We start from the raw sequence: 13,768 nt of genomic DNA on the forward strand, positions 1-13,768 counted from the left end.
ACTGCCAACCAGGCTCTTTCCTGCAATGGTCTGAATGGTGTTAGAGTTTGTCAAGCACCAGTCGCTGGTACTTTTATTTTCCTTCTCTCTGTTTCTCGAATAGCAGACTCAGTCCATACTTCCTTTGTCTTTGAAGCATACAAAAAGTATTTGATACACGTTTTGTTCACAAAACCAAAGATTGATCATAAAGACATTTTCTTGATAATCTTACCTTTCAAAAATTCTGAGTTAAAATGGAATAGCACGGTGGTTTTTTGCATTACTATTCTCCTTTAGAAAGTGAAAAAGCGTAGCAAAGGTGGCTGAAAGTAGAAGATGGAGAAGAATGCCCTTGCTATTGATTTAAACACTACCTACTCAGCAAAGCAAGAGCCATAGGAATCACGGCTAGGCTTCCTTCACAGGATGTATTCATATTTAATATTGAACTCTAACAAGTTTAAAAAGTGCTGTATGATAACTAAGACCAGGTTTTCTTGCTCAGATACAGCTAGCAGAGAAAAATATCCTGTGCAAAGATCCTGTTGATCACAGGGGTTATCATTGTTAAGAAATGTGTATTTCAGAACTAGAATTAGGTCTAAAACTCAATTTACAATTTAAATTTTGCCTGCACTCACTTTTGCCCACTCTTTGTTCTTGTTACGTTAGGAGCTAAAAATCACCTCCTGTTCTGAATGGCAGCAGCCCTGCCTAAAATCCTCAACCTTCTGCCAGTAGTGGATGCTTTAAAGGTTTTAACACCAACTGTTACAGTTGGCTTTATGCTGTCCCCTATAGCTTTAAAGGGATGTTGGACCTTGCTTAAATGATTCTGTGATCGGATCCTTTGACTTCCATCCTTACTGCTTTCTCATCATGCCAGGCAGGAGCAGAAAAGCCATTACCTATTTGGATATCAGGAGTAGCCCCAGCAGCTTGTGCTTTTCCGGCTTGGAGGGGAGTTGATGAGGGAGTGAGGGAACAACGGCTGTCCGAGAGGGATTACCTCAGGAGGCTGTGTCATATGCTCAGCTTATCCCATAAAGGCACAGAAAAGAGTCTGAGATACAGAGAACAGTGTGTGTATATTTGTTCTTTAAATAAAATTTGAGATTAACACTGATACCTCAGAGCTTAGCTGCAAAGTTAGTACTGTGCCTGTGTTCAGAAAAGGATTTAACTGGCAGGCTTGATGTTAAGGACTGCAGATTAGTTTGCACTATATTTTCTTGATGATTTCTCCACCTTATGGAGATAATTTCTTCCCAATCGATATGCAAGTAAAAATATCAATAGATCGTGGAAGCATAGTAAGAGTTCTCATACAGGAATGCTTAGAGTAAAACTGGACAGCCAGGTCATAATTATGTATGGCTATTCTGCCCAGCATGTAAGACAAGAACATCATTGTATCTTGCATGTGGTATCAGGTTTTTGTAATAAAGAGTTTTTAATGTGGGAAACATTGGTTTTTAACATTAATAACATTAAAATAGAAATCCTTTAATGCATATACTCTGGAAATTGAACAAACTGAAATAACATTCAAATTGGAAAAAATATCTGTCAAGTTCACTCTGCTAAATCCAATCTCCAGACTAAGTTAGTTGTGAAAGAATTTATTTTTGTCTTGCTGCTCTGCTAAATGTATGCTCTGCTTAATGAACCCCACCCCTGCATCCACAAAACATGCAAGCATCCAGCTGAAGCATTTGTGTGAATACATGCAGAAAAAGAAATATAAACACACAATTATTCAATACTTTTTTCTCTTGAAATAACAATGAGTTGTAGCATCATCTCTGTAACTATGGAAAGGTCAAGACATCTTTCTGATTCTTCTGTCCTCAAATTTTGAAAAGGTTTTGATTTGGCTAATTTTAGGGGTAGAGCAGAGGAGGCTTAGTGCAAAAGGTACTTGGCATTAAAAACAAGCACAGAACCCAACCCTATCCATCTGGAACTGATGAAGAAAACCTTGCTGGCAATAGAAGGAAATATGGTCTGGCCTTTTCTCTTAGGAGCAAATAAACTGATCTTAGTTATCACTGTCCAAGAAATCCAGTGCTCACCTTGGTAATATTTTGGTGCATATGCATCAGCAGAACACTTGGATTTTCCCTTTGTCTTAGGAATAACCTGGCAATCTGAACTAATGATTTTGTGTATCTGGTGAAGTGTTGGTAGCCATAAATCATCATTCATGTTTTTCAGTCAGCAGTTTCAGCCTGTTACTGTTTCTACACTGGTGAATCAGCTCTAAACTTTCACATTACTGTATTTAATTTCTTTTCAACAGTGTTAAAGTGTGCAGGATAGAATGGAGACTGAGGCAGTCATAGAAGAATTGTCTTTTAGGACAGATGGTAATGAAGGGAGGATGGAGTGGGCTGCTGTTGTGGGACTGGGAGCTCTTTAGTTTACAGAAAAAGGTGAGAAACACAAATGAAGAAGGCTAGAATCGCTAACAAGCAAATGGGTGAGCAAGTAAAAATGAAAGTATCATTTTATGGCCACTCAACTTCACATTAATTCTCACTGAACATCAGTAAACAGTGCTGTAGAGATGGATCATCATTATCAATCTCTGCAGTGGTGCTGTTAAACAAAACATTTGCAATGTAAATGGAAGATGTTCCAGGACATCATCAACACACTTGACCCCAGACAATTGTATTTGACTCTTTGGTATGCATGAATTCTGTCCATATGGCTATGCTCAGCCACTGTATGAGCTCATAATTGAGAATCGTGAGTTTTAGGTAAAAGCTGGGGGAGAATGGGAGACTCCTCCTTGACCTGGCTGAGCTTTTCTAGTCTACTTCAGGGCAAACAGTCAAATCACTGGTGAGGGTGCACCTGAAATTCAGGTTCCTTTTCATTGCCTCTTAGCTTTTGGTCTCAGCCAGGAGCTGATGGATGCCTAGTAGCCATGTAAATGCCATACCCCCGTACCCTTCCTTCTGAGGTAACCCATCTGTGAAAGGGAAAAGTGCTCCTGGAGGCAGGGGTCTGTCTCAGCTTGGAGACAGAAAGCATTGGACAATGTTGTTCTGCTCGTAGCTCTCCAAGTTGAGTGATACCTGTGTGAGCAGTGATTTGTGACAGGGAGAAGCCATTTTCTAGTCAGGGACCGGTCTCTGCAAGATGGTGGAAAATCAACAGCTGAGAGCAGTGGTTGCCCACTGCCTCCCAGTTGAGGCTGGAGTCAAGGATGAGTGTTCCACCTCCATCCAGTGTCACCCATGGTTTGTGGGTGTCTGATACTGTCCCAGGTGTGGAGCTTACAGCACTGTGAGGTACTCACACCCTTTTTCGGGGGGGCATGAGTCATTGAATACTGAAGCAGTTTAAGTGCTCCGTTCAGTATTTGGTGAATAACTCAAGCAGTTTCAAAGCTAAACCAGAGCTATCCTACCATGATGATCTTTGTATTACTGTTTAGACTTTAACTGACAGATTTGGTTTTAGTCGAGGCTTTTCAGGGAAAACATGCTAGTTTGGTGTTGCTGTTTCTATTTAACTCTTTGAAGCTATGTGCTATTTCTTAGCTAAGTACTAAGGATGTACAAGGACACTAAGCTACCTCTTAGCGAAGTACTACATCCCAAGTACCTAAGGATGATGTAAGCACAAGCTGCTGTTTCATAGTCTGTTCCCAAGCACCACCAGGAACTTGTTAGGTAGTTCCCAAGCTGGGTAGGGTTTTCTTGCTCCTGCTTGGTTCCCCCCAGTTTTGAAGAAAGAAAAGGAGTTTGTTTGCTTTTTACAGGCTCTTGAAATCTCAAGAAGCAGACAACAGGAAAAACAATCACTGGTGACCCAATGTGTAAACCAGATGCTTCCCTGAATGGCTTTCAGAGAATTCCATGAAGGCACAGCGACTGGAATGCTGCTGAGAGTCTTAATGGTCTTTAACCTGTTTTCTACCTTTTCTGGCCTACGTTTGTACTTCCCAGTTAAAACCAGTTTTGTTGATTCATTGTCTTGGGGCTTTTTGTGAAGATCAATGCAGAGAAGTTATTCCTTTGTCAATCATTATTTGTTCTCTCTTTCTAACAAACAGACTACCTTTAGACAACTGGACAGATATACAACTAAGTGTTGTAGGAGGATAAGAAGTTTTATGGTATGTTTTCTATTTACTTTTCTGTGATACCCTAACTGATGTTTTTTTCCCTGACAGGCTTTTACCATTCCTTTTTCCTTGAGTATGCACCTTTTTTTCCCCATTTCTTTCTCCTTACATATATATTTAAATTTCTGGCTGTAGCTACAGCATTTCTTACTCAAGTATTACCTTTGCATTGGGATAATTTGTTGCTGTATGTTTAAAACTTATTGGTTTGTTTAGCTCTGGTCCCCTGTCACTGCTGACTTCACAGGAACTGACTATTTCTACTTATCTGGATTTGAACCATGTTCCTTACTGGTATTAGGAGAGTGTGTCTATGCTTTCTCTACAAATGAGAAAAAATGAGATCATCATTGTTTAAGGGTGCTGCTTCAAGAAGAGTAAATATTTTGTTTCAGTCTGCTTAATTAAATTCGATATCTGTTCTCACTTATATAACAATTAGGCAACGTTGATTTGGGCTGATAAATAGGGATTGTACTCTACATCAGAGGGGATTTAACTCTGCTGGTGTTTGAAGGGTTTTTGACACAGGCTGGAGAGTGTATAAAAGTTCCTTAGCGTCAAGGTGCTGTATAATCTTAATTTAAGTCACGCTGGCTTTGCCTAGACATCTCAATGCCTTGGCTGTATTTCATAAATAGTCTTTTCCCAGAACTGCAGACAGTATTTTCTAAGAAATGTGAACTCAGGAGAGGTGAGTGAATTACTCAGCTTGGAATAATGTCAAAAGCCTAACTCTTTAAATTGTGCACATGCAACTTGGAGGAATATGTAATGCTACTCAATATTTGAACAGATACATTGATCAAGTTTCCTGCAATATTTAAGCAACATCTCTTTTATACTTCTGCTTTTCATTCATTGCATGTGTTCACTTCGTTTCAGAGATGCATTTGAAGTACATTTTGTTGACTGTTTATAATATGATGGTTGTAATGCTTATAGAGTCTTCACTGACTTTGGAACTTCAGATCTCAAACATTATTCTGGTCTTACAAAACTTTGTTTCTGATGTACCCAGGTGAAAGTCTTCTGATGCCTTGGTTTCTGCTTGTCTATAGAACTGTACAGCCCAGTGAGGCAAAGGTATTGCATGGTTTGGTGAAACTGCTGTGTGGTCTGTGGATACTAACAAAGCCCTTTGACATGCATGTGTACAAAGTGATGTATAAATGCAAAAGAATCGTCAAGCTCTCCACAAAGGGATCTGTGAAGCTTAAATGATCTTTTCTGTTACCTAGCAAATTGCAGAGGGCTGTTTAACTTTATCACCTTGTCTCTAAGCAAAAATATTTTAATAAGGAAAATAATATAGGTTCTATTGTAGTGACTACATTTCACGCACTCCTTTGGCAGAGGCGTGCTGGAAAAGGTAGCTGTTAAGTGCATGGTGATGAGTGTATTTTAAACATCTGAATCCACAGATGCGGATGGATCTGCATTTTGTCTGATGTACCTGTCATACTAAGATTAGCAGGATGGCTAAATAGCTTGTGCTTACACCTATGGAATTCAAAGTGGCTTTTTAAGAGGGGGGAGAAAATGTAGTACTTTATTCTTGGCATGGTCAAAGCAACAAATGACACGTACCTAACAGTTTTTCACTAACGGAACCACAAATAGTTTGATATGTGCAGACACAAGCACAGGAAGAATTGGTCTCTGTTGCTTTAGCTGTAGTTGAAAACTACTGTAAAATGTGCTGTTGTGAATGCACACTTACGATGAGAGGGGAGATGGCAAGGGAAGAGATTTGCTGCAAAGGGTTTATTTGTGTGGGAAAATTATGCCTATTCAGCCTCCGGTGCAGATTTGCAGAGCTCTGAATTTTGAGCTGGGTCCTCCAATGTAAGAATCAGGAGAAGTAAAGAAAATGAGATAAAAAAATTATTTTGTTCATAGTGTTGCTTGATGCATTTTGCCTAATGATACTTCAGGGCACAGTGAGCAATTCCTGGTGCAGAAAGCAGGACTGGGATTTCTGTGTCTCTGGGTAATGCTCTAGCCACAGACTTGTTTTTTCTTGTATATTCACTCTCTGAATCTCATTTTCTTTTCTGCCTGGTGGCAGCCTGGTAACAGACAGCTGGAGCACTCCTCTGGGAGACAAGATATGTCGGTCTCCTTGGCAAAGAGCCTGACCTCTACCATTTTATAAGCAAAGAGTGACAGTGCTATTAATAGATCCCTCCTCCAGCCAGGTTTTCAAAGGAGTATAGCCTGATTGCTGTGCTTCGTGCTGAGCTTAGATATTATCAGCACACGGTAGGTGTATTGTGAGTATGAGGAATGAATTGGGCCCCTGAGGGCAGTTAAGTTCAGAACAGCTTCTGGAGCTCTGCAGACTCCACATGGGAGGAGGTGCCTGCTTCCTGGCTCCATCAGCCAGCTGGGGACACAGCCCCCTCCTGCCCAGTAGCTGAGCTGCAGGCACTTAACTCTAGGCTGGTTTTGCAATAATGTATAGGTTCCTACTGTCAGAAAAAAAGCTGGGGCCCTGGTCTGGACAGTGATTTAACCAGTCTTTTGGCTCTTTAGTCATCTGGAACCTCTCCCATTTCCATTGCGATCAAAGATAGTTGACCGGTGGTTTTGTGTTTGACTGCAAACAGGTGGTAAGCAGGGTTTCCTTCTTTCCTAGAAGTGGCTGGGAGAAAACTAAACATGGCAGTCCATCAGTAATGAAACTTTTTCTATTAAAATGAAGTATTATGATTTATATTAAAATTTCATTTGAAATAAATGAATCTATTTGAAAACATGAGCTTCCTTGGAAGAGTGAATACAAAATGATTTGTTCAATATTCCCCAGTTATCTGCACTTTGACACATGGACTTGACTCTGATCACTTTTGGTGTTGAATGCAAGGGAAGAAAAATACATTAAACACTTTTCAGGTTTTTAGTAGGAAACCGCATACTCAGTCTTTGCTGGGAAGTGTGCTAACAACTGGAAAGTGAACCAAAATTCAGGTCATATTTGTAAAGCCAAGTGTTCTTGCATATGAATATTCTCATTAATGCTTTGTAACCCAAATGGACTTAATTTCTCATGAAACATTTTTGTGGTAATTTAATGAGGCTTGCCTGGAGCCAACATTAGCTTAAATATTTTAAAGGGTCTGCATTTGTCAAGGTCTCTCTAAACATTGCATTAAGCTGGTGAGGTGAGGGAATCTTACAGAGCTTAAAAAGCTTTGCCAACAGCCTGGCAAAATTATTAGACCATGTAAAAAATTGAGTTTCACAGTAAGAACAAGGCTTACCTCTCCTAATGGAAATTTTGCCGAACAGTATTCCAAATACCTCTGGTTGTTTTTTTTTTTAATTTCAGGTGCAAATATGTGGGGCTCAGCCTTCCAAGTCTTGTTTACAGGAGATATTTCTGTGATTTAAAACAGATTTATTCCTGTAGGACCCAGTCTTGCAAAGACTTACAGGTGTGCTTTACTTATGTGCTCTGGGTAGCTCCATCCAAGTCAGTGAAAGCTTGAACTGGCAACACAGGAATCGTAAGAGCTCATCCAGAAGTAAGTATTTGCAGAACTGAAATTTAGCCTGAAATATTTTTTATTATGCAGTAGAGAAAAAGTTTGAAATCAGTGGTCTAAGGCCACAAAAAGAAAACACAGGATTAAAAATAAATAAAGGAAGCCCAACCCCAGTTGTAGAGGGAATTCCCCTCTAGTTCTTACCCTATGTCCTGCCACACTTTTCATTTCAATGAAATCACTTTTGTGGTGTGACAATCCTTGGGATAATTTAGAAGCAAAATGAATGGTAACTTGGCTATTTAAGTTTATCCTCAAAATTGTTCAGGCTTACATTGAGCATTGATTTCATAACTAATGATGAAGAACTTTTTATTGACTTAAAGGGTCAAATTCTCCAGGCATAAAGCTGCCCAGATGAAACTTTTTATACATGTCCACAAATGGACACCATCACTGTATAGAACCTCAAACCATTTCTATTGTCAGGATGTAAGATGGAAGACTTTATTATTGCTTTTTTAACTTGTGCTGTGTTGGCTTTATAACTGTCCAACTCAAACCAGTATGGTTAACCCTTGAATGCTTTGAAATTTAGAGAAGCATTGGAATTTTGAACAACAGATGTTCCCTGAAATAAAATACAAAAAGCTCATAAATTAATTGTATTTACAAGAAGTTTTCCATTACAAGCAAACTAATATTTTTTAAAAATTTACATTTCACCTGGTTCTGGATAAGACATTCCAAGACCAATAGCTAAGGAAAGGGGAAGAAAAATCATGGATAGCATGCATCTTGCTGTATGGCCTTACTTCAGGAAGAAATTTAAGCACATGTTGAAGAAAGCCCCTGGACAGAACAGCATTTAAACAGGTCCTTTACTTGCACTTACTTCAAGATTTAAATGTGTTTTAAAATTACATGCATGTGGAAGTATGAGCAGTGTATTGAGGTCTCAGGGAATAAAAGCTGGTCAGAGTGATTCGTAACTGGTTGCAAACACTCCTCTTAGTGGTTTTCTAAAGTTATCAGAATAAAAACTTGATAATGTAGATGTCATTAAAAGAAAAGAAACAATGTGTTTTCCAAGGGAATGATTGTCAGATCTCTTATGAATGTTCTGTAGATTACCACTTCAAGAAAACTAACCAAATGGTTATTGGATTTAAAAGTTATTCTCTGTAAATAAATGTCACTTTTAAATACCTCAGCTATTATGTTTGTGTTTGCATTACTTTAGGGATTTAAATGGTACCATTTACATATTTTATCCAATTCCCTAATGTTCACTTAGTGAGTTAAAATTAAGATAAGTTGTGTAAATGGAACAGCTTGCTGGCTGTAGATAAGCTGATTTAAGCTACTGTAAGTGGGACTAAAAGTAAGGCACTTGGGTATTCAGAAGACACATACAGTTCTGCTTTGTGAAAGTAACATGTTTAATAGCATGTAAGTTTTAGTTTGAAATCAAAACAGAGTCTATGGAAATATGGTAAAGACCGATGGCATCTTTGCCTTGGGAGGGGAAGGCTAAGAATGTATGTTTAGTCATGTCAGGTGTGTGTTCAATAATTTTTACTATATAGCATTCTCTCAATATTTATTTGTATTTCTGCGCCTCAAATGCCCCCCAGATGTTTTGAGATATTTAATCTACACGGAGTTCTCTTCCCCCTTCTTTCCATCTAATATGCACAACTTTCTTCTGACAATGTGAAGTGCCCTTCCTTGTTGTCATTAAGAGAGGTCTAGCAAGTCTAGGAATGGTTGGCAAAGCCTGACCTGTGGCAGTAACGAGTTCCTCTTTGACAGCCTGCCTAGAAATCTTCTCTGTTCTTTCACCTTCAAATTTCACCTTTGAAGTTTTGTCAGGGATTGCCTTTTGATCCCCTAAGTTGATGTTTTATTTTTTACTCACCTAGCTTGCATTTTTTTGATACTAAGCATCTTCCACAGGTCTAATCTTCCTGTCTGTAATTTTCATGGATCTTAAGGGGGACCAGCATTACCCATCCCTGCAAAATAACCTGGAGGGACAATGACCAATTACCATCCTCAGATCTACTTGCCTTAACATCCTTTTCTCTTTGCAAAATACTTTGTTGCTTTCCTTCATTTATCCATCTTTGGCTCATTGACTGCCAAATAACTGTTGAGTTTTCTTTTTCTGTGAGTATGTGAATTAAGATGTTGCACATTGGCACCACATTTTTCAGCTAAGTCTGCCTTCCTTGCACATCTGTGGTAAATGTGTAATCTGCTTATAAGCTGTTAAGAAATTCTGCTACAAGGGTGTTCCTTTGAGTTGTGTTAGTCTGCCATGAGGACCCATGATTACTTTTATGTGCTAATGGTCCCTGAACTGGGGGTTTTGAGCTTTTCCGTGGATTTTCTGTGATTAGAGACGGAAATAGTCTTAAAAACTGCGTGGAAGCTTAATGTGAGATATTTATGTAATGCTGTTCTTCATATGGCGCAGCAGACCAGCGTCCTCTACAGCAACCTCTGTTTGTGTAAACCCTGAGTTTCTAATCGCAGTACAGGACTGTAGGATAGAAGGTAGACAGTAATATTGGTAAGAAGGAGAAAAGATGGGAAGCATGCAGATATACAAGACATCAAATTGTAGGAGCTATTGCCCCTTAATCTCTCTTTCCCCCTGCCTCCCTCCTTCCCTCCTCATGGATTTTGTTAGCGAACTAGAGGACAGAACAACTTTCCTAATGTACTGTAAAAGGCTCTTTTTCTTCCCCATCCTGCCAGTGGGGAGTGAGCGAGGGACTGTGTGGGGCTTAGCTGCTGGTTTAAACCATATGGTTTAAACCATATATATATATATATATATATATGGTTTAACCTTTTATATATGGTTTAAACCATAAACTTAGCTGGTTTAAACCACAACACATTGTTAGTTACAAGGTGTGTGTTGGGTCATAAATGATAATACAGAAGTCACATGTTTCTTCTATCTTTTGGCTTAATATACTGTTCACTGGTTTATTCTCCCTCACACTTTAATGTAAATGTAGCTTTCTGTAATCAAATCAGTACTTTTCTGTGTAAATGCACAGGGAGGAAGGTATTGAGAAATTAGATTCTAAACTACCACAATGCTCAAAAATAAGCAAAATGCATTTTCATAACGACAAGGGCTCTTGTGGTGATTCTTTTGCCAAACAATTTTGGTTATATCAGAGAGCACAAAGTGGCCGGCACTGAGCCAGGCTCTGGCCCTGGCTGCATGCTCTCCAAGTTGCCTATTGCTTGTACACAGGCCTGCCAGTGTAAGAGTGTAAGCACAAGAACACGACGTGGATATGATGTGTGTGGGTGATGAGGTAGCAAATATTTTTTTCCTGATGTGTTCTGTAAGGTAGTAATGGATTTTTCATGAAGTTTTCCGTGTAAAAAAAAAAAAACACAGGAACATACAGAATTGCTCTTCACGCTGCTTGAGAGAAATGACTCAACATCCATCAGTCCTTTATAGCTACTTTGAAATTGCCAGCGGGAATGTCCTGACAAGGGAAGGCAAGACCATGCTGTCTGAGGGCGGTTAGTGCCCTTGTGACAAAAAATGGCAGCCAGCCTTCGTTCTATTTTCTTATGGTAGCTAGCAGGGAAGGAGAGAGGCGTTGCTTTCTGCTTTGCATTTCTCCTCCAGGCAAGGAGGCAGACTCTCCACAGTACTGGAGGGGAAGGTAAAGATTACATGACTCCTTTTGGCTTCTGCCCTTCTTTAGACAGGTCTTCACAAAGATAGCGCAAGTGAATTTTTAGTTGCACAATTGCCATGGGCCTCACTAGGAGCTAAAACATCGCTGACCTTGAACATTCATCAGAATTATGAGTTATTGCTGCTCAATTTTCTGGCTGCCGTTGTTAAACACTAAAAATCAGAAAATAACCTATTTTTTTTCTGCACAGTAATCTGAAAGGCATTCAGGCCAACCTAAACTGAGCTGCTATTGCAAATGAACAAGCTGGTGCTGCTGGGCTGTTCCTGGCAATGCCAGTGCCAGTAGAGGCTGCCTGTGCTGACAAGATGGCTGGTGCCTACACAACAGCTCTGTCTCAGTGCAAGGAAAGGGACTGTACAGAAACCCAGAGCTACTTCTGCAGTAAAAGCTACCTTTTGTGCCGTGGATTTAACCCAGGACCTCATGAGGTCAGCAGAAGGGTTTCCTTAGGGCTTAGAGTAAGGTCTTCATCACAGAGATGTCTCTTCAGTGGTGTCTGGGTTACTTTTAAATGCTGTGTTTCAGTAAACGTACGACAGTGAGTGAGCTTTGCTGAGAGTGGCAGGGCCGGCAATGTCCTGTTTCGGGCTCCTCCGGGTGAAGCTCTGTGAAACAAGGTACTGCCATGCTTGCAGGGGCACGGAGGTGCGGCTCTCGGGGTTGCGGTTTCTCGGCCGCAGAGCGGGGCTGCCAGCCCTCCAGCTAGTGTGCGACGGGAGCTGGTAATGACAATGGGCCCTGCCTAAAAAATAAAACAATCGGCCTTTAAAAAGGGAGAGGGAAGGTGTTGGGGAAGTATGTCCTAAGGGGGGATGAGCTGCTTTGGTCTCTCATTTCTGTAGTCCTTTGCATAGAAGGAATTTGTCCGAAGCAGTGGGGTCTGTGGCTCTGCTCTCTTCACCCTCCATGCCAGCGCCCTGCAGGGGATCCCCCTGGTTACAGACTGCCAACGTGTACCCCTCTGCTATTAGACTAAGTGGTTGCAATTGCACGTGTCTATTATTGCTACACTGTTTCTTTATATATGTGATGAGAAAAGACTAGACCAGAGAAAAACATAGGAAGGGGAGAGAGAAGAAAATCACAGCATAAATAAAATTTGTTGATCTTAATTTCTGTTTATTTTCATATGCTTACTAAAAAGCACACTTATACTGAAAATCACTATAGATGTAATCAGATGTTCCCTGTAGCAGGTTGAAGTGAAAAGGTGTATTGATGTTATGCTTAGAGAGAATTTGGAGCATTTGACTGTTGTTTTTCTAATGACTTTTCTGTTTAGCTTTTAATTACTCTCATCACTTTATTTCACCCCATTACTGTATTTTCTTACTTCATAAGATTAGGAATAAAGCACTGTGTTAATTTCCCTTTTAAATTTTTAAGCTAGTATTTATCTCTGAATGTAAAAACTGATAACCAGAGCTAAAAATTTCACTGCAAAAAGTTTCCTTTAATTATCTTAGCGAGTAGGAATAGTCTGAAATATGAGTACAGTGCGTCACACCAAAGGAACGACAGCTGAGGGGAACTATCACCGGCAGTTCTCATATACCACATCTCCTCGCCAGTACCCACGAGCTGGATGGTGACTCCGTTGCCTGATGAGCTTCAAAGTGTTGACAGAAATATGTGACTTTTTCAGGTAAAGGCTGGCCAGTGGCCATGCCTTACTCGGAAAATGCCAGGAGTGGATGTAGCTGTCTAGGCAGGAAGGAAGTGCAGCGACCCAGAAAACAGCGTCAGCTTTCAGAATCCCATTGCTTCTGGTATTTTTACTGAACGAGCACTGCTTTCTGGACACTTATAAGCCTCAACTGAAGACTAAGGTTCTGACTCTGGATTCAGTTTAAATACAGAATATAGTTGCACGCAGGGTGCTTCATACAGGTTTTGGGGGTTTTTTTGGTACATGTGCTCTGAAGGTCATTAGGCAGACGTGATCCTGAGAGTATAATATGAGAATGAGATAGGAAATATTTTCAGTTCATATAATTTTTAATGAATGATTTAAAAAGGAAGAAATTACAAGCTTTTAAACATCTTTGCGTGTGTCTACATTTCAGACAAATTGAAAACATTCTATGGGTTATGACTATATATGACTTTATATAATGTTTTAAATTTAAGAGTCTTGTAATTTAAATTCACATGAAGATTACATGTAATTTCTGTGTATATAAGTCAATTTACAACTACTGTAGTTTAAAAAACCTGAACATTTGTCTTTCTGCAATTTTGAGAATATAGTTTATGCTATAGATTTGCCTAATGCAGAGTTCCTGTGACCACAAAATTGTCTTCTTGCCAAATGGTATATGCACATATTTCATGAAGTGGTCTACAGCTTTGCAGAAACTAGGGCAAGCTCTGTAAACAGAGAATGACAGGTAATTATTAAAATTCTT

General features: G+C 39.7%; 1 protein-coding gene across 4 annotated transcripts in view; it reads left to right on the top strand.

Moving 5' to 3' along the window:
- HHAT (hedgehog acyltransferase) overlaps nucleotides 1-13,768 on the top strand; it is a 163,831-nt gene that overhangs the window by 63,532 nt on the left and 86,531 nt on the right. The window lies entirely within an intron of this gene.

The sequence above is a fragment of the Ciconia boyciana genome, chromosome 3, assembly GCF_034638445.1.
Source record: "Ciconia boyciana chromosome 3, ASM3463844v1, whole genome shotgun sequence".
Classification (NCBI taxonomy): domain Eukaryota; kingdom Metazoa; phylum Chordata; class Aves; order Ciconiiformes; family Ciconiidae; genus Ciconia; species Ciconia boyciana.